The 26,782-nt window shown below is 38.9% G+C and overlaps 1 protein-coding gene across 3 annotated transcripts in view; it reads left to right on the top strand.

Annotated features, from left to right (window-relative positions):
- The window catches only part of SRGAP1 (SLIT-ROBO Rho GTPase activating protein 1), a 324,767-nt gene that overhangs the window by 111,461 nt on the left and 186,524 nt on the right, over positions 1-26,782 (top strand). The window contains exon 1 of one of the 3 annotated variants that reach the window (XM_037730968.1): positions 22,091-22,180. The exons of the other annotated variants lie outside the window; for them this stretch is intronic. The gene's annotated coding sequence lies outside the window, so the exon portion shown is untranslated. Of the gene's footprint in view, positions 1-22,090; positions 22,181-26,782 lie in introns of those variants that run through there. 3 annotated transcript variants of the gene reach the window in all.

Genomic DNA, 26,782 nt, shown 5'->3' with positions numbered 1-26,782 from the left:
CAACCTCCGCCTCTCAGGTTCAAGCAATTATCCTGCCTCAACCTCCCTAGTAGCTGGGATTACAGGCATCTGCCACCACACCTGGCTAATTTTTGTATTTTTAGCAGAGACGGAGTTTCACCATGTTGGCCAGGCTAGTCTCGAACTCCTGACCTCAGGTGATCCACCTGCCTCAGCCTCCCAATGTGCTGGGATTACAGGCATAAGCCACCGTGCCCAGCCCTCATTTAGAACTATTTTAACCACTGCCTTCACCTTGTATGCTAGGTGAAGAATGTGTTTCAGCAGCCACAGCAGTGAAACTGATCTGAAAAACAATTCTGTCAAAGTTTGTACAGTGTTCTCGTCCCAATTCTGGGAGATATTTTTAAGTGTTGTAGAGCTTGCTTACAAAAACCAGATTAAACTTAAAGAGAAAGCTGCTTCTACAACTGGCTCACTATTTTATTTGAATTTTTATTTATTTTTTTAGACTGGCTTTTAGAGTATTTATGTTGATAGAATGAAGATGAACTTTCTTAAGATTCCTCAGCACGCTCCTGGTTTTCTCATTTAAAAGCTCTTGCTATTAGGGGAAGATCTGCTTTTCAGACTTAATAACTGATAAGCTTATATAACTATATAAATTATGAAAACATTTTATCTCTTAGAAGAAATATACCTTTTTTCGGTGGACCCAGTTTTGGATTGTGTGTGTGTGTGTGTGTGTGTGTGTGTGTGTGTGTGTGTGGAGGCGGGGGTAGGTTAAGTGTGAGTCGTCCAACTTTTTAAATATGTAATAGAGAGTAGGAAGGGGTCAGCTTCTCACCTATGGCTCATGCAGAAAATGACCTTGTAGGCCTTGGTTAGTTAACATTTTAATCATCTAGGACACAGGACAGTTTTAGCATCTGTGTCCTCGTTACTTTAAATGCACACTCATCCCCCTCCCCACTCTGCACTTCACTATTCTGCTTTCCGTAGCCCTAGTGAACCAAAAATAGTGAAATAGGATGGGTTAATAAGACCCCAACCAGGGCTGGGTGCAGTGGCTCAGGCCTGTAATCCCAGCATTTGGGGAGGCCGAGGCAAGAAGATTGCTTGAAGCCAGGAGTTTGAGACTATCCTGTGCAATGAAGTGAGACCCCATTTCTACAAAAAAGAGCAATTTAAAAAAATTAGCCAGATATGGTGTGGTGTGCACCTACACCTTAGCTACTGAGGAGGCTGAGGTGGGAGGCCCACTTGTGCCCCAGAGTTTGAGGCTGCAGTGAGCTATGATTGTGCACTGTACTCCAGCCCAGGCAATAAGCTGAGACCTGTCTCTTAAAAAAAAAAAAAAGGAAGAAAAGAAAGAAGAAAGAAAACATCCACACCAATGAGCCTGCTTTCTGATTTCTTGATGAGAGTCAGATGCATCCTGCCTTTGGCACACCAAATAGAAGTTAGTCCCAGAATGATCAGCTCAGTGGGCCCCAAACGGTTTGTGTTCCATGGTACTGGGCATAAAAAATATCTTTATTAAGCCCTTACAGAGTCCTCAATGGAAGTATTGAGTAAACTAAAATTAATAGGGAGGAAAAGGGAAGGAGGTACAGGTGCTAACACTTTTTGTTTTTTTATTTATAAATAGAGACAGAGTCTCGCTATGTTGCCCAGGCTGGTTTTGAACTCCTGGCCTCAAGCAATCCTTCTGCCTCAGTCCCCTAAAGTGCTGGGAATACAGGCATAAGCCGCCACACCAGGCCAGGTGCTAACACTTTTTAAAACACTTTTCATGTATCATTTTGTTTAATCTTTAAGACAACTTTGAAAGCAAATATTGTTCCCATTTTACTGCATAAAAACTTAGACATCAAGAGAATAAGTAATTTGCCTGAAGTCACACAAATCGTAAGTGGCAGAGGATGGCTTCCAATTTAGATCTCTGACTCCAGAGCCTGGATTCTTTTCATTGTACCAGATTGTCCACTGGCTTATTGTTAAGTGGCTGCTGATAGTGTGAGAAGGCCATACTGGAGAGTGGGGAGAAAAGGCAGGGGTTGGGAGACAGAAGGTGAACCATACGCGGAGAATCTGACATGGTACATCATCTCATTAAGTTTCTACTTTATTTTTTTCATCTTCTCAGAAGGAAAAGTCACCTTTTCAATTTTTTTTTTTTTTTTTTTTTNAAATCAAGCTAATTAACACATGCATTACCTCACACACTCATCATTTTTTTGTAGTACTTCTTACATACTTCATTCAGTTAGATTTAACTCCTCATGCCGGTTCTTTGTAAGGGGCATTATAAATACCTACTTAATTGAATAAGTGAAAATGTAACTTTAAGAGAAACTCCAATGTGACATACAATAAGGCCAACTGATAGAAAGGGAGATAATCCTCAATGCTGGTTTTCTTCAGAAGCACTCTGCTCTTCAGGTACTATATTGACTAATACGATGTTCTTAAGTTTCTCTTTTTAATTTTTAAAAAAAAAAAAAAAAAAAAAAGAAGTTTTTGAAGAGGGACCTGAAACAGTTGTATTTGAATTGAAATAATGAGCTGCTGTGGACATTTGAGTTTGGGATAGGAAAAAAATGTTTTAAATAGAATATGAGTAAATTCTTTTTAGTGACTATTAATTTGCCTGGATCCATTTACTTAAAATCATTTGGAGATGTACAGTTCTGATTATAAATCACTGCCCTAAAAGTACTCTGTGTTCTCAAAAGGCTCCGTCCAAAAATGAACATGTGCTTCAGTTTGTTATGACAGAGCCACTGATTGTGCAACACACTTTTGATAAGTCACTGATGTCTGTTAGCTCTGTTTGCATGATAGACGAGTGATTAATACTCTTAGGCAACCTAGGTTTGTAAGAAACAGGAACCACTAAAAATGCCATAATATTTTGTAAACATGTACTATGCTTTCTAAATTTTGATAATAATGTTTATTATAGACTAGGAGATTAACCAGCAATCTCTTGAATACCAAGCATCATCAATGGTGATATTCTTTATAAAATGCATTCTTCATCTTTGGATAGAGTCACAGAGGAAAAAAAAAAAAGAAAAAAATGTATTCTTCAATCAATTTAGCAAATATTTATTGAGTGCCTACTCTGTGGTAGGCAGTATTCTAAGCTTTGGGGAAAGAGCAGTGAACAAAAGCATCAAATTCCCTGCCCTCATAAGATTATATTCCAGAAGGAGGAAGATAGACAATAAACAGATGAATAAATAAAATACATAGTGTGTCAGATGGTGATAAATGCTATGGAGAAAAATTAAGCAGAGGGAAGCGGGGGAGGGTTACTGTGGGCCCGAGTGCTGGCGTATTCTTAGGTATATGATTAGTGAAGGCTTCACTGAGAAGGTGAGTCTGAGCTGAGATGTTAAGGAGATGAGGAGGCAAGCCTTTGGGATGTTGTGAGAAGAGGCATTCCGGGACAGGAAAACAGCAGGTGCAGAGACTCTGAGGTCAGAGCATGCCGGACATGTTGGCAAGTAGGAAATGAGGGTGGAGAGTGGAGAGGATGAGGCCAGTTAGGACAGTTTAGGAGACCGATCTTGGCTTTTACTCTGGATGATAGGAGTCTTGAGTACAGGAGTGACGTGATATTTTGTTTGAAAAGGTCACTTCGGCTTTGGGGTTTAAAATGAACTTCAGGGAGCAAGGACTGAAGAAGAGATGCTTTCCTGCTTTACGAAATACAGTGATAGCGCAAATAGTCAACTGTATCTTTGTAGAATAGATTAGCAAGTTAAAAACATTGCAGCACCTTGTGATGATCAGTCTGAAACTCAGTTTTCAGTATGCATGGGTTTATTCAGTAAGTTTTAATTAACTATATACTATTTATTAGGCATTACGTTAGCCTCTGGAGATACTCACAGGTATGGAATATAGAGAAGATGTGAGGGCTGAAATGAGTTGAAATGACTGACTGCTGGTCTTCCCTGGAAGCTATTTGGTTTCTTCTCCACTAAATTTTACCAGTTTTTAGCCAGGTATCATACGTCATGCCTATAATCCCAGCACTTGGGAAGGTTGAGGGAGGATCACTTGAGCCCAGGAGTTTGACCAGCCTGGGCAACATAGGGAGAACCCATCTCTACAAAAAATAAAAATAAATTATCTGGGTGTGGTGGTGTGCACCTGTGGTCCCAGCTACTCTAGGGGCTGAGGCAGGAGGATCAAGGACCTTGAGCCTATGAGGTTGAGGCTGCAGTGAGCCATGATCATGCCACTGCACTGCAGCATGGGTGACAGTAAAACCCTGTCTCAAAAAAAAAATTTTTTTAAGCGGTTTTTGAAATTCAGATTTACCATTTCTGAAAGTAAAGTGCAGAAAAAGTAAAATAAAATTGAAGGTCTTTGTTTGTTAGGCTTAGTCTGTGAAAATTCCACAATATATTTGTGGATTAAAAGATCTTATATTTTTAAGTTGCAGGTTGTACATTATTCATCAACAGCAGTGGCACAGCTATATCAAGCATTTGAAGAGTTATTGCTATGTGTCAAGCACTGTGTCTGATATGGGAGATATACAGATGCTTAAGATGGATTTTCTGTTTTCGTGGAGCTCAGAGTTTAGGAGAGGAGACACATCCGCATTAATTTCAACCCACAGTGACTTCAATATAGGTCCTCATAGAGTTCCAAATGAAGGTTAATGGTAGAGTCAGAGAGAGACCTTATTCAAACTGGGAAGATTTTAGGTGACCAGGATATCTATTCCAGTGTGACATTTGTAGACCTTCATGGACTGAAACATCAGGTCATTTTTCACAATATAAAATGTCATTTAAAAATATAGATATAAATATATTTATATATATGTATTTACTATATAAAATATGATAAATATATATTTTAAATGACACTTTATATTGTGAAAAATTAAAGTGTCATTAATATATATGTATATTGAGACAGGGTTGAGGTCTGTCACCCAGGCTGGAGTGTAGTGGCACAAATTGGCTCACTGCAGCCTCAGCCTCCAGGCTCAAGCAATCCTCCTACCTTAGCCTCCTGAGTAGCTGAGACTACAGGCATGCACCACCCCCCTTGGCTAATTTTTAATTTTTTTTTTTTTTTTTTTAAGTAGAGACAAGGTTTCATTATATTGCCCAGTCTGGTCTGAAACTCCTGGCCTCAGATGATCCTCCCATCTCAGCCTCCCAAAGCACTGGGATTACAGGCATGAGCCACCTTGCCCACTGCCCTTGGTTCTATTGTCTGGAAGGATATAAAGAATAAGGTTAAAGGAAACCATTCCTTTCCAGACTTTCATCTTTGCTGCCATCACAGTAATTTAAAAAGTACGATGGAACTGGTTCATGTCAGCACTTCTAGCAATGGTGCTGTTGTTACCAGTGGAAATGCATTTGGAAACTTTATCCTTGACTTATTTCTGAGCCCTAAACTATCACTGACAGTCTTCCCAATATATGAGAATAAATTACATTTTTTTTTACTGTCACCTATTTTTTTTGTTGTTCTCGTTATTTAAGACATTTCACCAATTGTTTTTGCTATACTACAGACATCATCTTGGTAGCAGAGGCACTCATATACATCAGTCTAAATGTTTCTTCTATAAAAGTTTGGAGAGATATTTTTCCTGTTTTGTTTTGCTCAACAAGCTGTGGTTTGAAAGTAGCTCTGCAGGAAACTTTTTTTTTTTTTTTTTTGCTCTGCTTAGGAGTAAAAAGGTTGTAGTTTTATGTATGTCTATTAGGAAGATGTCTTAATAAGAAGGGTCAAAACATTAAGATCACAGAAAAGTTAACATTTTAGCATTTTGTTTACATGCTTTCACAAAAAACTTTTCTTGGCCTAGCGGTTTCTAATTTTCTTTTATTCTTTTTCCTAGTTAGATGGAATTTCCCCCCATCTTTCTCATTAAAAAGAAAAAAAGCAGTGTGCAGTGTGAGTAGAGGCAAATTTGAAGCAATAGAAAGAGAGTTGAACCACACAAGTGTAGGTTTGAATTATAGCTTTGCTGCTTCCTAGTTTGTGGGACCATTAACAAGTTATTTACCCTATTGGAAGCTTGGTTTTTTTAATCTATAAAATTAGTATAGAACTGCCTTCAAGGTTGTTTTAAAGAATAGGTGAGGAGATACATGCAAAGTATCCACAATTGTCAGTACATTTCCTCCTTCCCCTCCCCTTTTTTTCAATTAAACTTTTAAAAAGTTCTTTGCTTTTGAAGCCTTTTAAATTTATATTTAATTTTTTAAATTAACAAATAAAGGGCTGGGCACAGTGGCACATGCCTGTAATCTGAGTATTTTGAGAGGCCGAGGTGGGCAGATCACTTGAGGTCAGGAGTTCCAGACCAACCAACACGGTGAAACCCCGTCTCTACTAAAAATACAAAAAATTAGCCTGGCGTGGTGGCACATGCCTGTAGTTACAGCTACTTGGGAGGCCGAGGCAGGAGAATCACTTGAACCTGGGAGGTGGAGGTTGCTGCTAGCTGGGATCGCATCACTGCACTCCAGCCTGGGTGACAGAGCAAGACTCTGTCTCAAGAAAAAAAATAATAAAATTAAAATTGCATATATTTATGGTGTATGACATGACGTTTTGATATAGTTATATGTTGTGGAATGGCTAAATCAAGCTAATTAACACATGCATTACCTCACACACTCATCATTTTTTTGTAGTACTTCTTACATACTTCATTCAGTTAGATTTAACTCCTCATGCCGGTTCTTTGTAAGGGGCATTATAAATACCTACTTAATTGAATAAGTGAAAATGTAACTTTAAGAGAAACTCCAATGTGACATACAATAAGGCCAACTGATAGAAAGGGAGATAATCCTCAATGCTGGTTTTCTTCAGAAGCACTCTGCTCTTCAGGTACTATATTGACTAATACGATGTTCTTAAGTTTCTCTTTTTAATTTTTAAAAAAAAAAAAAAAAAAAAAAGAAGTTTTTGAAGAGGGACCTGAAACAGTTGTATTTGAATTGAAATAATGAGCTGCTGTGGACATTTGAGTTTGGGATAGGAAAAAAATGTTTTAAATAGAATATGAGTAAATTCTTTTTAGTGACTATTAATTTGCCTGGATCCATTTACTTAAAATCATTTGGAGATGTACAGTTCTGATTATAAATCACTGCCCTAAAAGTACTCTGTGTTCTCAAAAGGCTCCGTCCAAAAATGAACATGTGCTTCAGTTTGTTATGACAGAGCCACTGATTGTGCAACACACTTTTGATAAGTCACTGATGTCTGTTAGCTCTGTTTGCATGATAGACGAGTGATTAATACTCTTAGGCAACCTAGGTTTGTAAGAAACAGGAACCACTAAAAATGCCATAATATTTTGTAAACATGTACTATGCTTTCTAAATTTTGATAATAATGTTTATTATAGACTAGGAGATTAACCAGCAATCTCTTGAATACCAAGCATCGTCAATGGTGATATTCTTTATAAAATGCATTCTTCATCTTTGGATAGAGTCACAGAGGAAAAAAAAAAAAGAAAAAAATGTATTCTTCAATCAATTTAGCAAATATTTATTGAGTGCCTACTCTGTGGTAGGCAGTATTCTAAGCTTTGGGGAAAGAGCAGTGAACAAAAGCATCAAATTCCCTGCCCTCATAAGATTATATTCCAGAAGGAGGAAGATAGACAATAAACAGATGAATAAATAAAATACATAGTGTGTCAGATGGTGATAAATGCTATGGAGAAAAATTAAGCAGAGGGAAGCGGGGGAGGGTTACTGTGGGCCCGAGTGCTGGCGTATTCTTAGGTATATGATTAGTGAAGGCTTCACTGAGAAGGTGAGTCTGAGCTGAGATGTTAAGGAGATGAGGAGGCAAGCCTTTGGGATGTTGTGAGAAGAGGCATTCCGGGACAGGAAAACAGCAGGTGCAGAGACTCTGAGGTCAGAGCATGCCGGACATGTTGGCAAGTAGGAAATGAGGGTGGAGAGTGGAGAGGATGAGGCCAGTTAGGACAGTTTAGGAGACCGATCTTGGCTTTTACTCTGGATGATAGGAGTCTTGAGTACAGGAGTGACGTGATATTTTGTTTGAAAAGGTCACTTCGGCTTTGGGGTTTAAAATGAACTTCAGGGAGCAAGGACTGAAGAAGAGATGCTTTCCTGCTTTACGAAATACAGTGATAGCGCAAATAGTCAACTGTATCTTTGTAGAATAGATTAGCAAGTTAAAAACATTGCAGCACCTTGTGATGATCAGTCTGAAACTCAGTTTTCAGTATGCATGGGTTTATTCAGTAAGTTTTAATTAACTATATACTATTTATTAGGCATTACGTTAGCCTCTGGAGATACTCACAGGTATGGAATATAGAGAAGATGTGAGGGCTGAAATGAGTTGAAATGACTGACTGCTGGTCTTCCCTGGAAGCTATTTGGTTTCTTCTCCACTAAATTTTACCAGTTTTTAGCCAGGTATCATACGTCATGCCTATAATCCCAGCACTTGGGAAGGTTGAGGGAGGATCACTTGAGCCCAGGAGTTTGACCAGCCTGGGCAACATAGGGAGAACCCATCTCTACAAAAAATAAAAATAAATTATCTGGGTGTGGTGGTGTGCACCTGTGGTCCCAGCTACTCTAGGGGCTGAGGCAGGAGGATCAAGGACCTTGAGCCTATGAGGTTGAGGCTGCAGTGAGCCATGATCATGCCACTGCACTGCAGCATGGGTGACAGTAAAACCCTGTCTCAAAAAAAAAATTTTTTTAAGCGGTTTTTGAAATTCAGATTTACCATTTCTGAAAGTAAAGTGCAGAAAAAGTAAAATAAAATTGAAGGTCTTTGTTTGCTAGGCTTAGTCTGTGAAAATTCCACAATATATTTGTGGATTAAAAGATCTTATATTTTTAAGTTGCAGGTTGTACATTATTCATCAACAGCAGTGGCACAGCTATATCAAGCATTTGAAGAGTTATTGCTATGTGTCAAGCACTGTGTCTGATATGGGAGATATACAGATGCTTAAGATGGATTTTCTGTTTTCGTGGAGCTCAGAGTTTAGGAGAGGAGACACATCCGCATTAATTTCAACCCACAGTGACTTCAATATAGGTCCTCATAGAGTTCCAAATGAAGGTTAATGGTAGAGTCAGAGAGAGACCTTATTCAAACTGGGAAGATTTTAGGTGACCAGGATATCTATTCCAGTGTGACATTTGTAGACCTTCATGGACTGAAACATCAGGTCATTTTTCACAATATAAAATGTCATTTAAAAATATAGATATAAATATATTTATATATATGTATTTACTATATAAAATATGATAAATATATATTTTAAATGACACTTTATATTGTGAAAAATTAAAGTGTCATTAATATATATGTATATTGAGACAGGGTTGAGGTCTGTCACCCAGGCTGGAGTGCATTGGTGCAATCCCGAGTAGTTGGGACTGCAGGTGTGCACCACTATGCCTGAAGAATTTTGTACTTTTCATAGTATAAAATCACTGGCTGGTCTTAAACTTCTGGGCTCAGGCTGGTCTTAATCTTCTGGGCTCAAGCAATCCACCCGCTTCAGCCTCCCAAAGTGCTGGGAATACAGGCATGAGCCACTGCACCCAGCCTAAGTGTCATTAAAAGTTTGATTTGTTATATAGGCACTAGGTAGAATGTCTGTCAGACGGATATTTTCAAAGTCGCAGATGCATAAATTGTGCAAGGAGGCATTAGGGCTGGTCAAAACCAAGGCTATAAAAAAACAACTTTACTTCTGTTAACTTTAAAAGGAAAACAAAAAAATAGTTCAAGGTGATTGTGTACTAGATAGCAGAGAAGCATATGCAATAGAATACTGAAAGAGTAACAAGAAACAGTTTTATCTACGAATACAACTATGTAAGGAGCTCCTATCATCTGGCCTCAGGTTTTGAGCAGCCTCCTGTTACTGATAGGATATGTTTGCTTGTTGATGATCAGTAAACAAGGCATTTTTTTGTGTGTGGCAGCTTTGTTGAGACATAATCTGTGAACTGTACACTTCACCATGTCCAGTGTACAATTCTATCGTTTTTGGTGTATTCAGAGCTGTGAAACAGTTATCCTACTCAATTTTAGAACATTTTCATCGTCCCCACAAGAAACAACACACCCATTAGCCATCACTCTCCATTTTGCCCTAAGCAACCGCTAATCTACTTTTTGTCTTTATAGATTTGCCTGTTCTGAACCTTTCATATAAAGGGAATCATATATTTGTCCTTTTATGTCTGCCTTCATTCATTTAGCATAATATTTTGAAGGTTCATCCATGTTGTAGCATGTACCAGTACTTCATTCCTTTTTTTTCCAGATGGTATTCTGTGGTGTGGATACACACATTTCACTTATCCATACATCAGTTGGTGAACATTTGAGTCACTTTTACTTTTTGGTTATATAAATAATTTATTTAACATTTAAAGGCACAGTAATTTTCCAGGTCACATTATCATTGAGGATAGTGAATCACAGGCCAGCGTCCTCACCATCACCCTTACTGGTCCGGGTGAAGAGGTGGACGTCAGGTTAGTGCCAGTGAGCTTCCTGGGCTTCTGCCTCCTTGGCACACTCACATTTGTAGGTCATCTGCTCAGGTTTAGACTTCTGGAGGAGACCATCATGAACAGGAACAAATGCCTGTGGCTGGTCCCGCAAGCCCATAACCGTGCCTGTGATGGGACATCCACAAGTATCTGGCCCTGGAGAAAAGATGGAAAGAAAGAGCCAGAGTCAGGCATAGCACATCCTGGCCAGATCTCTGTTGACCTCAGCTTTTCTGTCTAAGATGCTCTAGGATACTTTGTGTCTGTGACAACTTCTAGAGAAACAAAGTTTCTATAAAATGCTGCTCGTCCCTGCCCCTACCCCACTCCGAATTTCATATTGAAAAAGGAAAACCATATGGGAACTGAGAGAGAGCATATGGGTGTGAGGTGAAACATACGGGCCGATAGAGGCAGGGCTGCAGTACCCGTCTGCTTGTCTTGGTTACTTGTCTATTGCTTTTTAATGTGTTCTTTTTTTCTCTCAGCAATTTTTTCTTGGAAGATTTGCTTTTCCCTTCCCTTGTGCATGATTTAATCTCGAATGAGACAAGTGATGGAAAAAAGTCCCCAGAAATGGATTCTTGCTCAGACCTGCATCTCCATTCTGCATGCCTCCGCTGGTGCTGAGTCTGGGACCACAAGGATGAAAGGCACAGTGCCACCCAAGGCACAGCAGCCTCGGGGAAGGATGCAAAGCAGTCTTGAGTACCTATTTGAAGTCTTTGAAGCTAGCTTCTTTTCTGGCTCCAAAGATATACTGAGATGGGTATATCCCCTTAGGTTAAGGGGACTGAGTTTTTCCAAAATTGTTACTGACATGGCTGAGAACATGCTTGATAGGGTATAAGGTAAGGGTCAGCTTGAAGAAAACACCCTGGCACCCAGTGGTATTCTTATGGGCCTGGCATTCCTTCTTAGAACCTTGGAGATCCCCCAGAAAGTTCAAGGATGGAGGTCCCCCCATCCTCGGAGTGGCACTCTCTGTGCAGTGTGCTCAGCTGTCTTGCAGGGATGCTTTGGTTTACTCCCCGTCCGTCCCTTCTCACTCCCCAGAAGATGGAGGAATTAGGGCCCTGCTTACCAAAAGGCTGCATCCAACACTTGCAGCTAATTACAAAATTGTCTAGTAGGTGTTGCAGACTGGTTTTCATAGTAGCCGTTAACTATGATTGATTGTCCTTGTTGAATGACAATTTTATGAGCAAGTTCACTGAATGTTTAATAAGGTGAAGTAGAGCACAGAGGATATCATTTTTAAAATACTGTGTATGGACAGTGAAGATTAGCATTTAATTTGGTACCTAGGTAATTAGGTTTACAAATAGGAGGCTGATTGGCCAAATTGTGTTACTTCAGGCAAACTGTATCTTAAGTTGTTTACATGCTTTCTGCAAGTGTTACTTTGAAAAAACTAAATCTTAACAATAAATTGAAATTGAGTCCTAAAAAATGTACACCACACCTTACTATAAGCCTTATCAACAGAAGGCTGATTTTTAGTAATTTCTTATATTTAAACTCCAATTTTCCCTCAGTGTTCTTTTTCTGTCTTTGTCTGATAAATGGCATGCCTATTTCATAAAGTCACATTTATGTAAAGCATTTATTGAAGTTGGGTAATTGCTGTCTTTTATGTAAGTAGAATGTCTTGCCCCAGGAAGGCAATACAAATAAATGCATTGTACTTTAGATTAAATATCTTTCAGTTCACCAATTACAGGATGGGATGTTTTTTCATTACAAAAGATGAGGATTACTTTGCCACTTTAGTCAAAACACGACCCTAGCAAGGCCCAAAATTTAATGTGGAGCAATCTGTTTAACTTCATTCGTGCCAGAAAACCAGATACCATCAACCCTAATTGTCTGACTGATTTAAAAATTAAAAGAAAAAAAAAATGGTTAGTGAATTTTTCCAGAGAAACACATTTCTGAAATTATTGTGAGAAAATAAAATCTGATTTGCAAATTCTAGTTTGCAACATGTATTATTTCAGGAACATAACTAGCCCATAAACTGAGGACACCTGTTCACTTAAATTTTTTTTTCTAATTCAATATTGATGCCAGGACAGCTGATTAAACTTGGAGTAAGTTTGACTATATTCCTTAAAATAGTTATCAAGTCCAATGCAATGGTTAAAGCTAGAATAGAAACTCAAGAAATCTATTTCAGCTGGCACTGATCATGAAGATTTAAACCCATGTCATTAGATTCTCCATAGTTACTTTATGAGTATTTTCTGATGTGTTTCTTTCCAGATTTGAAATCCCTACTTATGTGAGGGTTTTTTTTGTTTTAAGTGTTAAGGGGAGCCTTAGTAGATTTATTAGTAATAAACAGTATGTCTTTCTGATTATAGTTCTTCTAAATAAGGCTTCCAGTTAATAATAATTACCTTTATTGTGGATGTACAGTGTATTGGGCATGAAATAGAATATCACTTAACCCTTACAGCAACTGTATAATGTGTGTCATTATCTCTCCTTTAAAGAGGAAGAAACTAGTGTTCTTCACTAGCTCCCTAAAGGGTCACGAAGCTGGTAAAGTGGCAAAGGAGCATTGGAACCCAGGTGTGTGAGATGTCGAAGCTCACAGGCTTAATCACTAGACTTGACTCAGATTGTCTGAGTCAACAAATCTGTCAGATGAATTCATCAGATTTGTCTTCTGGCTTTGAAACTTTCAAGTTCTTTGCATTATACCCTTTAAAACTCAGCATTGAGGTGAAGTGAAGGACAAACCTGACCCTGTGGCCTCCTTGTACCATGTAGGCATCCAGTTCCTTAAAATCATGATGAAAGTTCTAATTAGTGCCTTGATGATGGATCAACTTTTTAGAATACCCATACTGTGGAAAGTGCCTTCGTTTTTGGTCCGGTAGTGGAATCCATTTCAGGTGACATCAATAGGCAAATGACATAGATATTCTAAATCACGAACTGGAAGTCTTAGAGATGAATGCTGAAATTCTTACCCTCCTTGTCCTTTCCATCAACATCTGCTCAGACCAAGGGTTCCTCTCCGGAGGTTCTGTGGATTCCATCTCCCTAGTGCTTCCCATGTTTGTTCATTCTTCTTGCCCTCTGCCGCCAGCTGGTTTTAGGTTTTTCTTTTCTACTCTACTCTTTCCTTCCAAGGAGCTTCCTCATGGGTTCTACTACCCCCAGTCTGACCTTACTGCCATCATTCTGCTACCAGAGTGATCTTTTTAATGCCACTTTCTCAATGGAAATCCCTCTCCGGCTGTCTCTTGCTCTCTCAGTCTTTTTAGCTCCTATAGCACTCAATAACTGTAGGCTGAATAATGGCTCCCCCAAATATGTCTACATCCTAATCCCCAGATTCTGTGAACATTACCTTATAGGCAAAAGGGACTTTGCAGATGTTATTAGGTGAAGAATCTTGAGATGGGGAGATTCTTCTTGGTGATCCCAGTGTAAATCACAAGGGTCCTTATAAAAGGGATGTGAGAGAGTCAGTGGGAGAGAAGGTGGCGATGGGACAGTGAAGCAGAGATTGGTTTGTGCTTTCAGTCTAGGGCCAAGGAATGTCAGCAGGCTCTAGAAGCTGGAAGAGGCAAGGACTGGATTCTCCCCAACAGCCTCCAGAAGGCACTAGGCTTCCGGATGCTTTGGTATTTGCCTCTGAAGACTCATCTGGACTTCTGCCCTCTAGAACGATAAAGAATAAATCTGTGTTGTTTCAGGCTACTGAGTTTGTGGTCATTTGTAAGAGCAGCAATAGGAAACACATACAAACCTGTAATCATTGATTTGGTTTTTCTCACTAGATTTGTGCTGTCAGAGATCACGTACATCAGCCACATGTGCCTAGATAAATATAACTTTAATTAAAATTAGAGACAAAAGTTTAAAAGTTCCATTTTCTAGCCATACCACATTTCAAGTGCTCAATAGCCACATGCAGCCACAGCCTACTGTACTGTGTAGTGTCAGCATAAAACATTTCCATAGTTGCAGCACGTTCTATTGGACGGCATGCTTAGGACAGGAGTTGTGCTTTGTCTACCTGGACCTGCCCCTAATATTGGCTAGCATCTCCTCACATGGAATACTGGAGTCCTTACCCCCTTCTTTCCTCACCCCCAGCTCTGTCCCTCACTCTGCAGGGCCTTGGGTGTGCCTGGAGCAGAGGCTGGGCAGGCCCTGGAAGCAGGCTTGGGCTGTATGGCTGGGGAATTCCAGATCATATATGTAGAACATACTCTAGACGTGGGGCAGGATGTGGCCCCTAGGACTCCTCACCAGGACACAGCCCCCATTTACCCAAGCCTGAATGTGTCCTGTTTGTACCTATTATAATGCCGAATAGTAGGTGGTAGGTACATAGCATTGCTGAATAAACAAATTTACCGAAAACCTACTCATACCCTGATTTGTATGAGTCCTGGAATTCCACAGAGAATAAAACAATTTCCCTGATTCATGGAGCTTACATTCCAGAGGGAGAAAGAGCTAATTAGTCAATAAACAGAGGTATATTCTAATGTCGGGGAGTGATAAGTGCTATGAAGAAAAATAGCCATAGTAATGGGATGGATTGAGAGAGGTCAGGGGCTGGTGGATATGTTTTAAGTAAGTGGCTGCAGAAACCTTTCAGGGGATGAGACATCTGAGGATAGACCTCAATCAGGTGAGACAGGGAAGGTGGAAAGGGGGAAATTCAATCATCTGGGCTCCAGTTTTATCCCTGCTCTTTAGAACTTCAAGTCCCTTAATAGTGTTCTTCTCACATTTTCTCCCATGGCTTCTCTCTGTGTGGTTACACTGGGTGCCCATACTAGCTGAGATTTTGCTGATTGTTATTATTTAGATATTGACAATTGTGTGTATATCTATCTATATAGTCTTTTTTTTTCCAAATACAAAATTTCATTGTAATATTGAATATTCCTTTTTCAAATGACATTCAAACTGCATACTTTAGGATGCTGATATATGTCCTCTACTTTCCAATAAGAATGTCTACTTTTTACAATGTACGCTGCTATTTAAATTCTAGTTGAAGGAGATTTTTATACTAAAACACTGTACACTTAAACAGTGCAGAATTACAACTTGTTCTAACTTTTCTCCTTGACCATTGCTCCTTGACCAATGCTTTAGTGATTGGGGATGAGAAATATTCTTTTTTTTTTTTTTGAGACAGAGTCTTATTCTGCCACCCAGGCTGGAATGTAGTGGTGCAGTCTTGGCTCACTGCAACCTCTGCCTCCTGGTTTCAAGGAATTCTCCTGCCTCAGCCTCCTGAGTAGCTGGGATTATAGTCACCTGCCACCGTGCTAGGCCAATTTTTGTATTTTTAGTAGCGATGATGGTTCACTACATTCGACAGGCTGGTCTCAAACTCCTGACCTCAGCTGATCCACCTGCCTTGGCCTCCCAAAGTGCTGGGATTACAGGCATGAGCCACTACACCCAGCCAAAACATCCTGATTTTCTAATTCTCTTTACACCCTTACAGCTACTCTATAGAACTGCGTTGTCCAATATGGCAGCTACTGGCCATTTGTGGCTATTCAGGGTTTGAAAGGTGGCTAATCCAAGTTGAATGTGCTCTCAGGGTAAAATGAACAGCAGATTTTGAAGACTTAGTATAAGAAATCATAAAAGCATAAAATTATTAATATTTTGTATTGAGTACATATTGAAATTACAGCATTTTGATATGTTGAATTAAAATATTAAAATTATTGTTACCTGTTTCTTTTACTTGTTTTAATGTAGCTTCTAGAAAATTTACATATGTAGCCGTATGTATGTATATTACACTTAGAGCTTATATGCTATTTTTGTCTGCTTATTTTCTAAGGGTATATGTCTCTAGTTTGGGCATATCATCTGGGTATGATGCCTTGGAGAGAAAATAAAAATGCATGGAATGAATATGTTCACCAACAGCCATAGTGCATAACTCCAGAGGAACCACCAGTTATGAAAGAAGAATCAATAGACAGTGTGTTGTTTAGTAGATTAATGAGCTTCTTCTAAATATGAGCATTATCTACTTTAGAATTTTATCTCCATGGCATATTTTTCTTCTTAAGTTTTTCTCAGAACTGAAATTTTAAGACAGTGTCATCTTTTAAGAGCAAGGTATAATTTTTCAGGACCACTGGGGAAAAGTTTTAATGAGAACCTCTGTTAAAATAGTGGCGTTCATTTTTTAATGTTTTTAATTGACACATAATTGTACATGAGATATTTTGATATGTGTGTACAATGTAGAATGATAAAATCAGAGTAATGGACATATCTATTACCTCAAACGTTTATCATTTGTTATCTATATGTTGGGAACATTTAGAATTCTCTCTTCTAGCTATTTTAAAATACACAATAAAGTATTGTTAACTATAGTTGTAACATATTGTTAACCTGCTGAGCTGCAGAACACTAGAACTGACTCCTCCAATCTAATTGTAATTTTGTACCCATTAACCAACCTCTCTGTATTACCCGTCCTCCCTACTCTCCCCAACCTCTGATGACCACTATTACTTGTAGGAGATCAACTTTTTTAGCCCCCATATTTTGGAAATCAAAAAAATATTTAAAAATACAAGGAGACAGTAGCATTCAGTATTTCAGAGATTCATGAACTCTTTGAAATTTTTCTTAATTAAATCACCCAGTATGCCTAAATAGAACATTGCTGAAATACACAAAATCATTTTTTTAAATCAACAGGTTGTCAGAGTAGGATTTTTTATTAAGAAAATTATATATTGGAAACAGCAGAAGTTGCTGAGAGAACAGAATGTATTTTGTTGTGAATTTTTTCCCCGAGGGAAGTGAGAAAAGAGGAAGTAAAGGAGTCTAGGAACCCGCCTTCAGCACCCAGCTTCACCTGCCAGCCAGGCGGCTGTGAGCAAGTTCTTAGTCTCTTTTTGCCTCAGTCCTCATCTGTAAAATTGAGATGATAATAATAGTACTTACCTAATAGGATTGGTATAGATTTAAGTAAGTTAATTCTTACAAAATAGAATTGTGTCTGACATAGTACGCACTGGCTCACATTTAGCTATAGCAATATATTATTATAGTTGTTATTACTATTATTAGATACCTTACATTTGAATGAGAAATTTAAGTTTTCGAAGCCTTTTGTCATTCATCCTCTCATCCTTTAAGCAGCAGTGTTACGAGTCCACGAGGGTGACTACTTATTATACCTGTTTTAAGGATGAAGTCACTTGAGCCCTAGAGATGATTAGTAACTAGCCCAAGATCACTGAAGAATTTAGTGACAGAGCTGGGAATCTCATCTAGTATTGTCAGTTGACCCTTTCCAGTAGCCTGAGAAGCAGGACATTATAAACCCCAGAGAAAGCATCACGCTTGAGGTCTATATAACTCCCTAGTTACATCGTGGGTTTTCTTCTTTGAATTATAGCCTATGAACAGCTCACCAGTGGTTACTTGTGGATGGCTTGACAGCGTGTTTATTTTATCTAAAACTCCAGCGAAGTCTAAATTTTAACATTTCAAAGCAGAGGGCTAGCTGTATTAAAATGATGGTGTCCTCATTCAACTTAACTGTATTTGAGGCCCAGTTCCTGGTTCATTATGTAATATTGAGTCATTTTTGTCCTTTTGTAAAATGAGAATCATACTACTTTGTTCCCAAATTAAGGATCTGGATCCGTTGAGCTTGCCTAATTGTTTTCAGATACAGAATCTGTAATCTTGCTTAACTGAGGCTTATACGGGAAAAAAAATCGAGCTTTAGAGCCAAAGATGCATTGAAACCTGGCTCTGTCACTTAACGTTTTGTGGCCTTGGACTAATCAGGGAACCTTTTTGAATCTTTCTTTTCTCATCTGCAAAATAGGCATGTCGGAATGTATGCTTTGGGACTGTTATAAGGATTCAAGGTAACCTAATAAAGAGCCTGGCCTTTGGGAGGCGACCAGTGACAGTGGGAATTGATGCTCAGGAAGTTCTACCTATAAAGAACAACGGAGTCGTACCTTCCATACCAAAGACAGTGTATGAATACATCGTTGGTTTTTGGAAAATCAAAATGAATGTAACCTAGAGCTTTGCATATTAGAAAAATATTTGAAAAGATATGTAACAGGCAAATTTATTTAAAAAAGGTTTACAAAATGGTGTCTGTATTAATATCTTGGTAATAGAAAATCAAGCATATTTTGATTATATTTTCTAACTTTTTACAATGCATGTCTACTTTTATAGCAGTAAAAGGTTATTTATTAATTTAAAAACTTGTTTACATTAAAAAAACTAAACACAGTGGGCTGGGTGCAGTAGCTTACACCTAAATCTAGTAGTTTGTTAGGCTGATGCAGGAGGGTCACTTAAAGCCAGGAGTTCAAGACCTGGCTGGGCAACATAGTGAGACCCCATCTCTACAAAAAATAAATAAATTTTTAAAAACACAGAAAGTAATTATACCATGTTAACATATGTGTTCTCTGAATGGATGATCACCCCCCTTCTTTCTACTTTGCCAGTGTTCTGCAATTTACATGTTTGTATGAATAATGGAGAAGATAAAAGTGTATTTTTCTTTTTCTTTTTTTCTTTTTTTTTAAGACGGAGTTTCACTCTTGTCGCCCAGGCTGGAGTGCAGTGACATAATCTTGGCTCACTGCAACCTCTGCCTCCCAGGTTCAAGTGATTCTCGTGCCTCAGCCTCCCAAGTAGCTGGGATTACAGGCACCCACCACCACATCCAGCTAATTTTTGTACTTTTAGTAGAGATGGGGTTTCACCATGTTGGCCAGGCTAGTCTCAAACTCCTGACCTCAAGTGATCTGCCCACCTTGGCCTCCCAAAGTGCTGGGATTACAGGCATAGGCCACCGCACCCAGCCAAAAGTGCATTTTTCATGGGCGTAATCACTACCCCAAAATGGAATCTACAGTACATTAGAAGTCACAAAAATATAAATTCTTGGGAATTTGGGAAGATGTTTTAGGACCAATAGATATAATAATATTACTAATAACAATAGGTACTGTTTATTGAGCATTTTCTATGTGAGGCTCTATATTTGAACTTTTTCAATGCATTATCTAATTTAATCTTTACAACAGGTTAATGAGATTGAGTTCAGGTGAGGCTTAAGATTATGTAAATTACCAAAGGCAGGACTCAGAACTTAAACTTGTGCTTTTAAAGGAAAAAGAAAATCCTTATTTTGTTAACAAAGAAAATCTTCACTTGTGCTCAGCTGGGGAAATAAAACTTTCCACAGAATTTATGACCAAATTCACATTGGATCAAGTTTTCTCAGCTGTTAGCTATAACATCAACTTAAACTCCCACTCCATATGCTGATTTTTTTTCTAGAATTTCTTTTAATTGGGCAACTTGGGGATGAGGGAAGGAATGGGGATGGTTTTAATAGAATATCTTTTTCTCAATTTAGGCTTAAAAGATAGCATAGGAAAAGAAGAGATACAGGTAACATGAAGGGAGAGGTTTGTTGAGTGGAAATAGGTGATGATACTGGAAGCCGGTTTTGTGCACTCCAAGTCTGGAGGTGATGGGTAGGTAAATCTGCTCCTCTTCTATAGTGGGTAATGAGCTTGGTGACTGTTTTCCTTTTAGCCTCTGCTTACCAGATTAGGAAGAGATGCTAGGTTAAATTTGAAGGAGATCTTATATATGAGTTTTCATCATGATTCACCCTTTTTTTTCCTAAGAATTTCCATATTCACTTCTCGTAAGTTGCTTTATATCATGGGCTTTTGATAGGCTGGCTTTATCCTGTCTTTTACTGATACAAAGTACCCTTCTGGAAGTTTGATCTTTATTTTAAAAACTATTTCTGTGAGCCCTTTGGGAGAAGGGCAGGCAGTAGCCTAGCTTACTCATCATTATATAAAAGCAACTAGCAGTGTGGGTGTTGTGGCTCCCTCCTGTAATTCCCACACTTCGGGAAGCCAGGGTGGAAGAATCGCTTCTGCCCAGAAGTTCAAGACCCACCCTGGCAACATAGTAAGGCCTCGTTTCCACTGAAAATAAAAAAACTTAGCCACATGTAGTGGCATGCACCTATAGTTCCAGTTACTCAGGAGGCTGAAGAGGGAGGATGGCTAGAGCCCAGGAAGTTGAAACTGAAGTGAGCTATGACTGCACCACTGCACGTCAGCCTGGGTGACAGAACACGACCCTGCAATGGATGAGTTCTTATTGCAGGCAAGGACACTTCTAGGGTTGGAGTTGCCTGATAGTAGCACAGGTTGCTTTGGAAGATGGGACATTCTGGGCAGGTATGGACTTGGGGGGATTTAACCACGGGATTGTGTGTAGGACCGAGTGATGTCTAAAGCTTGTTGTAAATGTGAGATTCTGTAATTCTGTTTCTCTAGCATGTGTCCAGAGGGAAGACATATGAAAAGTTAATTGGAACTGCAGATTATCCTGGAAAGCCTTTGTTAGCAACAGTCATGAACTAGGTTTTGTGTCAGCCCTGAGAGCAGAAAGGTTTTCCCCCATTTTCTGGAGTCAGCATCAACAGTGCTCATCCTGAGAAACAGTTCCAGTAAGTCTGGACTTCAGTTCATCTTCCAGATTTAGGCTGAGCTCCAGGAAGGAATGGTGAGGAAGAGAAACTGTTCTAGTATTTTCGATGCTAAGAAAACTAGTGTGAGAAGTTTTAAAATAAGTCAATTCATTGGCATCCAAGTTACAAATAAATTTACTTACGAGCCAGAAAATAATGTGACTCATTAAATATATTACCTTAAATAATTTTAATTGGTCTCCACACACCTTTTATATTTGCTGCTGCATTCTTGAGGTCCCATACACTATTACTGATCTGAATTTTGTTCCATTTATATTTATGACAAAGAAGGTATTAATTTTGTCCAATAAGCTTAGAATTTCTCACTGTCAGAAATTACAAAATGATAGGCCATAGGCAAAATCTGACACAAGAACGTGCTTTGTTTGGCTGTACAGTATTTTGTTTTGTTTTAATTTAATTAGTTGCTGTTATTTAACATTTTGGAGACTTTACCCAAAAATTCAGATTTCTGATTTCTCTCTCAAAAAGCAAAAATATCAGATTTGGCATAACAGCATCATACTTCCTACACAGCAGTCATTATCGGTAGCTTGGTGGCTGGATGAAGCACGTGCCCCCCACATAACCACAGTCATTATTACCATCTCTTGTTGCTTAACACCCTGCCTACATCTCTCATGTGGGGGGCCTGTCTGGCCTGTGGGGACCTTGGCCTTTGTGACCCCTGCTCTATGTGTAAGGCTCACTGGCAGGTTTTAAGTCTGTAAGTAGTTATTGTTTCAACCCTGTGGGGACTGCTGAACAGTGTAAAGTGTTTCATTGGATTTGGGCAGAGTGTTGTGCCTTCAGGATAATCCTGGCCAGGCGACTCTGTAACCAAAGGGAAGAAGAAAAAATGTATTCATCCTGTACTGCGCTGTTGGCATTCAGGAGTGCCCTAGTCTAGGAGATGGGGCCTGAAGTGCCCTGCAGACTGCTCGCTTGCCTCCGCTCATGTTTACTTGGCACCTGTGCGTGGGGAAGCGTCCAATGGAGTGGCAGAGGCTCAATGCCATCCATTCAGACAGCTTTCTGAATGCCGGCAGCCAAGAGAACATCAGCTGTGCCTGTGAGTAGTGTGGATCGTCGCCAGAAACATCTAAACTTCAAAGGGGGAAAAAATTGTACTGTGGGTCGATGTGGAAAGCTTTTGGTCTTCTTGGATTTTGCTCGTTTTTATAGAGAGGGAAGATGGCGTGAAGCATTCTGACAGACTCTACCTGTTTTTACGTGCCAAGATAATTAAGCTAGAGTAGCTAACCTAACCATGAAAATAAAATGAATACAAAGAATTTCTATTTGGTGTCACAGCTGGCTTAGAATTAGGGAACTGTGAAAGAAGATCATGGATGAATCTGACCGCAGATTTCATTAAAATTGAAGTTACATATTCACGACTAATTTTGATTGCACCATTTCTAAGAGCTTACAGTGGTGGGGGTGGGGGTGGGGAACTTATAACTGAATAACCTACTCTTTATTTCTAAAGAAAAAGAAATGATACTTTCGTTTTGACTTGAAATTTTATTCTCGTGCTGGCCCAAGGCTGAAGTCTGATACCTGGAATTTATTAGCAGCAAAATGCCCTGTTTTAAAATCTAAACAGTCTATGATCCTGAAGACAAGCATGTACAGACCAAAGCTCTCTTGAAGCCCGTCTGGCGTCCCTGTCTGATTTGGTGACTTCCTGAAGACCTTCATCACTTATTTTACATTTGATTCATTTTCTACTATGCTTCCTTTCCTCACCTGTCCCTCCTGACTTTCCCCTCTTTCAGATTTCTCTTACTCTCCTTGAGCTATGCTTTCCTTTATCCTTTTCCTGCTCCTACCTTCCCTCTTTCCTCAGACCATCAGTCCAGCGTCTTCTGTTTTCATCTCTTTACTACTTCCACCTCTTTCCCAAGACACAGGGAAATTCAACAGAAGGGAGTACACTGTGTGGGCAGAGAGCTGGGGAGGAGAGTTTAAATCGAAAGGCAACATTTACATTGTAGATGCATAATTAGGGGAGAAGTGGTGAGAGCTATCTGGTGCTGGGGATTTGGATGGAGGAGGACAGTATTTCTCCAGCAGTGCACTGAGAGCTATTATGCATCTGATCATGTTTAAAAATGAAAATCTTCCAGATAAGAACAGCTATGTAAAGGGGTGGGCGTGGCAAAGGCAATATTGCTAATCATATTTGAGACCTTACAAAGAACTTACAGAGAAGTAGAGGTATGAGATTAGAAAATGTTCACATTTTTATCATAGTATTTCTGCAGTGCTGCTTTGTTGTAACATTTAATATATTTTTAAAGAAGTGTAACTTTTCAAAGTAATTTGCAAGTTGAATAGACCATAAAACAAATAAGAGTAGAAGATCAGTGTTTAATTTGTAATTTTAAGCTACTTTCATTCAAAATTTAAATCTTGAACTCCTGACCTAAGGTTATCCGCCCACCTTGGCCTCCAAAGTGCTTGGATTATAGGCGTGAGCCACCTCGCCCGGCCCCAACATTTAAATCTTATGTTGAAAGGCAACTTGGATTGCGTTATGGTACTCACAAATCCTTCCATTCCATATCCTTGGTTTCCATTGAATGTAGCTGGAACTGCCCTCTCCCTTATCAAAATTAACATAAAACAATGTTAAAAATCTGTTGTTCCCGATTTGGCAGGAAATGTCATTTCCTGATAATTTCATTAGTTAGAACAAATCTACAGCTATCTTTTCTAAATGTGCATAATTTGCATTTGTTTGTAACTTATTAAAGTTGAAGCATTTCCTGTAATAAGTGAATAAAGAGCTGAATCAAGATAACTTCCCATATCATTTTAGAATATTTACTTTAAAACCCCCCCAATAATTAGCCCAGCCTCTGCGTACCTAACCACCCTGTGATACAAAGCAGACTGCCATCCTTGTAACACCCCGAGCTCTCTAGACACTCTCAGCCACTCCTTTTGCCCATAGTACTCTTTCAGAGCCCACCCACAACTTGCCAAATTCCTGCTTTTCTGCTAGCTCCAGTGTCACTCCAGAGCCTTTTCTAATTTACTTGGGCAGGATTGCTGTTCCTGCCTATGTGTTCTCATAGTATTCTCTTCATGCTTGCATAATAGGGCTTATTACCTAGCATAGTAAATGATGATAATGATAAAACTAATAGTTGCATATTTTCCTGTCTGTAGACTAGGAGGTGACCCGGGAGGCCCCAGGGTCAAGAAATAATGGATTTTTTTCTATCTCCAGAGCTTACTACCTGGAAGATGCTCAGTAATGTTTGTCAGATGAGTAACATAAGCATTTTGATATTTACTTGTTCCTTGTTGACTAGACATTGTTTAATGAACATTGTTGAATTCAGGGTTTTTTAGATTATGTAGGTAAAAGCTGGATGTTTGTGCAGGACTAGAAGTATACTTCTATTATAGAGTTTGGCTCATATCTGAGGATGAAATAGAAGACTTACTTTTAACACAGGTTGTCTGTCACATTGGACATTTTCTTTGATACTTTGAAGGGATAAAATAATGAAGAAGAGAATTAACATGTCTGACAATTTAAAGCTAGCTAATGGTCAGTACTTGCTAAGGCCTCAAAAATCTTAAAAGGTTTGTGGGTGTGGGGATGTGTGTGGGGCGGTATAATTTTTTTTTTAACTGAAAAAATAATTGCCATCTCTTTAAGGATGTTGTAGCCTAAAGCCTAAAATAAAATAAAAAACTTTTGTTATTTAGAATTGCGGCTTTCAGTTGTAAAATGGATGTTGAGGAAGTATGAGAAACTAGACTATTCTCTGACTTCCTTTTTTCAGCTCCTAATCCAGAGTCCAGGTAATCCATGTGGACCAGATGTGATTGGAGCTCTCATTTATTGAAATATAGTGAAATCAAAATAAGAGACTTGCCAATGGAAATCCAGTCAACATCTTTAACAGAAGCCAGGCATGGTGGCTCATGCCTGTAATCCCAACACTTTGGGAGGCTGATGTGGGAGGATTGCTTGAGCTCAGGAGTTAGAGACAAGCCTGGGCAACATAGCAAGACTGCTTCTTAAAAAATCTCTAATAGAGGTATAAAGAAAATTTAAGTGAAATGATTAATGTTTCCTTTGTCCGTGTTTTAGATTAAGGTATTCTCTTGTGGTAAAAGTAGATATATAAAATATACTTTTGTTTCAGAGATGTTTAGAATATTATGATATTCAATTGATATAACTGGAATTCTTTTCCACTGCTGACCAAATGAGATACTGTTTATGGAAGAAACCTTATAGGATTGGAGGCTATAAGGAGCAAAGAATAAAGAAGAGATTGTAATGCAGTGGTGGATTGCAGGGAGCAGGGAAGGAAAACCATTTTTCAAATTAGCAAAATTTGGTGCCTAAGTCCATAGGTGCATAACTAAAGCATTTTGGTAACTTTTATACTTATTGAAACAGACATACACCAGAGATAGTTGTTAAGTACCTACTATGTGCGATGTGGAAATTTAGAAACATGTTATTTTTATTCAAGGATCTTATAATACATTATAGTTCAAAAATTAATGGTAATTAGAATATAATAGCAATAGCACAGTGATGATCTAAAACAGTTGACCTAAATGCATAGTTTCCTAGAAAGCCATGACATTCTGGAAATACTAGGAAATTAGTTTTAGGCATTTAGCTAGTTTTTTTTTTTTTTAATTGAATTTTTGGTGTTCTTTCGGCTTTAAGTAAATGATAGAAGACCAGGCGTGGTGGCATATACCTGTAATCCTAGCACTTGGGAGGCCCAGGTGGGTGGGTCACCTGAGATTGGGAGCTCGAGACCAGGCTGGCCAATATGGCGAAACCCCGTCTCATACAAAAATTAGCCAGGCATGGTGGCAGGTGCCTGTAATCCCAGCTACTTGGTAGGCTGGGGCAGGGAGAATTACTTCAACCCAGGAAGCAGTGGTTACAGTGAGCCAAGATGGTGCTATTGTATTGCAGCCTGGGTGATGGAGCAAGACTCAGTCTCAAAAAAGAAAAAAAGTAAATGATACAAATGACACTAGACACTTGGTACCCAAACTCTTATTTGCTCTACCAACTCTCATTGGATTAATAGTTATACATTCTAATATATTCTAAACATTCTAATAAACCATCTAGAAGTACAGGCATGGGTCACTTTAGCTTGCTTTGCATAATTACATACTGTGTATAATTGCTGAACATTGTAAGGTTGCATCATGGTCTCTGGAGTCAGACAAATCTGAATGGGAATCCAAGTTCTGGTATTTATTAATTATCATACTTTGAACAAAATACTTATGTTCTCTCTGCTTCAATTTCATCATCTCTGTAATGCAGGCACTGCATAATAGGATTACTATAAGAATTAAATGGGATAAACCACAGAAACTGAAAACATCATAGGAAATCAATAAGTATTCTCTTATTAGATGTAAATGTTAAATTGCTTAGGAGTCTAAACTATTTTCTAATAGACACTTTAAAGTGGGAATTATTGTAATAAGAGAAATAGCTTTAATTTGAAAAAGCCTCAGCTTGCAATTAACTCAGTACAAAAGGTTTAAACTAGCTGGCCGGGCGCGGTGGCTCAAGCCTGTAATCCCAGCACTTTGGGAGGCCGAGGCGGGTTGATCACGAGGTCAAGAGATCGAGACCATCCTGGTCAACATGGTGAAACCC

The sequence above is a fragment of the Cebus imitator genome, unplaced genomic scaffold, assembly GCF_001604975.1.
Source record: "Cebus imitator isolate Cc_AM_T3 unplaced genomic scaffold, Cebus_imitator-1.0 Scaffold372, whole genome shotgun sequence".
Lineage (NCBI taxonomy): Eukaryota > Metazoa > Chordata > Mammalia > Primates > Cebidae > Cebus > Cebus imitator.
This window is presented reverse-complemented; position numbering and strand designations above follow the sequence as displayed.